The sequence below is a fragment of the Fragaria vesca genome, linkage group LG6 (assembly GCF_000184155.1).
Source record: "Fragaria vesca subsp. vesca linkage group LG6, FraVesHawaii_1.0, whole genome shotgun sequence".
Lineage (NCBI taxonomy): Eukaryota > Viridiplantae > Streptophyta > Magnoliopsida > Rosales > Rosaceae > Fragaria > Fragaria vesca.
Window position 1 is genome coordinate 6,393,979 of NC_020496.1, and position 2,989 is coordinate 6,396,967.

Here is a 2,989-nt window from a genome sequence, read left to right on the forward strand (position 1 = left end):
TTTTTCTGTTATATACCTGAATCGGACAAAATACAGGCCGTCGATTTGTTTTTCGATTTTGAGGGTCTTAACGATCACCAAATTGGCTGAAATTTTACAGAGATGATCTACACAAGATGATCTAGATATGTCTAGAAAGAAGTTTGAGGAAATTTGATCGGGAAGTGATGTAAAAATAGAAATCCGCACTAAAACTTTGGTGCGGACGTCCGCACCTGATGAGCTTTATGTATATATACACACATATAGTCGTTTTCAGATACGGAGGTCCGTATCTTTCAAAAAATGCGGATGATCAACGTTGGCCGTTGGATCATCTTAAATAGACTTCAATGGCCATGATTAAAACAGACAAAATGGATGTTTTAAAAGGCTAGATGGATCTTGGATTCGACCCGGGTCTTACATGAAAGTGATAAAACGGAGACGAAGAGGAATTGAGCACCGAAGAAAATTGAGCATGAAATCGGATGATCAGCTCCGTTATGGTCATAACGGCGTCAAGAGTGACCTCCTTGGGCTCCACCCAGTTGAATCTGTGCAACAATTAACGAAGAAGATCCAAGACAAGATGGAGAGGAGAATCGTTGCATTTATCAATGCAGAACTTTGCTCCCAACAGCTCCTTGGTTCAAGGAACCATTGAGGCCTAATTCTTGTTCACCCAGTTTTCACTTTTCAATACCACCAATTCTTCTGTTCCTCAAACACGTCCACTATCAGAAATCAACAGCTTGGTGCCTCGGTTCCTCTCCGCGTTTGTTCTCTGCAAACGGGTTTTATCTTCGACCCGGGTCGAATCCAAGATCCATCTAGCCTTTTAAAACATCCTTTTGTCTATTTTAATCATGGCCGTTGAAGTCTATTTAAGATGATCCAACGGCCAACGTTGATCATCCGCATTTTTTGAAAGATACAGACCTCCGTATTTGAAAACGACTATATATAAATATATACACAGAGCCCTTCTAATGAGGGATCCCTATTTTAAGCCATTTATAGGGATAGGACATTACACCAACTTCCCGATTATAATTTTACATCTCCACCGTTCATATCTTAGGTCTATATGAGTAGATCACCTCTATAAAATTTCATATGATTTGGTGATCGTTAAGGCTTTCAAAAGTTCAATTTAGTTTTAATAACCTTCAACGGTTTTAGTTTGACATAAGCTGGACCGTTCAAGATCATTAAAACTAAATCAAACTTTTGAAAGCCTTAACGATCACTAAATCATATGAAATTTTGTAGAGGTGATCTACTCATATAGACCTAAGATATGAACGGTGGAGATGTAAAAATTCAATTGGGAAGTGGTGTAATGCCCTATCCTTAGAAAGTGACCAAAAATAAGAATCCCTCGATAGAAGGGGGCTATATATATATATATATCATTTGCATTTGAATGATGGGACATAATAATTAGTTATATTGATCTCTAATCAATGAGTAAGTGACATATGTAAGCTTCAGGAGTTATGGGTTTTAGTAGTATTTCTAGAGCTAGGGTTTATTAAAGGTTAAAATTTGATACGGGGATGAAAGGTCAAGTGTGATGCTTAATATTTGGATCTAGGTTGACAGATTGCATCGTAGAGAGTGTGATATGAGAATATACCTGTGTGAATCACAACTATCTTGTGGAATGCATGTAGATTACTGTTAATCAAGCTGACATCGTTTTGGCTAGACATTAATTAGCTACTCTCAAGTCTTAATTCCCAAAATCACAAACGTCGTCTTCTCATCTCCTAAACTTTGATTGTTAATCCACGACTCTTAAATTCTCATCGATTTTAGTCCTTTTAGTGAGCTGATTGACTGTCTCAATCGACGACTTATTTGAGCTCGGTAATCTCTTTCACGGCTCTCAAATTAACAAAAAATTTCCCAAAATCACACTGGTTGAAATTTGATGTGTTACAATTAACCCGGGTAACAATATCATCCTGGCTCCGCCACTGAACCAGATGATGAAATATTATTGTGTCATCCCCGAATAATTCTAATGATCGATGCATTTTTTTCAAGTTCTCTCACCACTTACAAAATTGCCATCGTTTTGTTTGTCATGTGGCAACTTAATTATGAGAAAAGCTCTGGACACATTCAGAGATGAATAAATCATACATATGAATATATCAACCCATTCTGCTTATCGATCTATATAATGGAGAACATGATGAAGCATCTGACTTACTGGTGAGCCATGCATATGTATTCACCTAACCAAATCAACTTGATCATTGTTTGTCTATTTTTATTGGCAAGTTGATTGGGATGTGGCAGTACTCTGGGCTCCTGCCAACCTTATAAGAAGGGCTCTAGGTCTGTGTTAGTACTCAGTACCTCATTCACCCTAGGTCCCTAGCCTTGGGATTGAACTCTCGAGGTCGAAGTAGCTAGGTATCGTAGTTTATCTGTTTTCTAAATGTCAAAGTTTGTGTTGTAGATTGTAAACTGTCTAGCAGAATATATAATCTACAATTCCGGCTTTAACTTTAAGAATGCTATAATCCACCGGAGTCATCAACCGGTCGACGTAAACGATTATTGAGGTCCAAGTCGGCCGTATCGTAGTTATTATGTGTTCTTAAGGTCAAAATCAGTGTTGTAGATTGTACTGTGATCTGTCTAGCAGAATATATAATCTACAATACTGATTTTGATTTTAAGAATGCCATAATCCACGAAGTCCCCGGCCGGCTGGTCACTGTCAACGTGGAGGTCGAAATCTGTCGTATCGTTCTTATTCTGTTCTTGAGGTCAAAATCCATATTGTAGATTGCACCGCAGAATATACGATCTACAATGCAGACTTTGACCTTAAGAATGTCATAATCTACGAGCTAGGAGTCCCAACAGATCACCGTAAAAGCTAGCAAGGAGCCTAGCAGCAAGACATGATCACCAGACAACATCGTGGCTTTCAAATTCTGACTTTCACCTTATCACCGTATCGTAGTTTTTCCATCTCTCTCTCTCT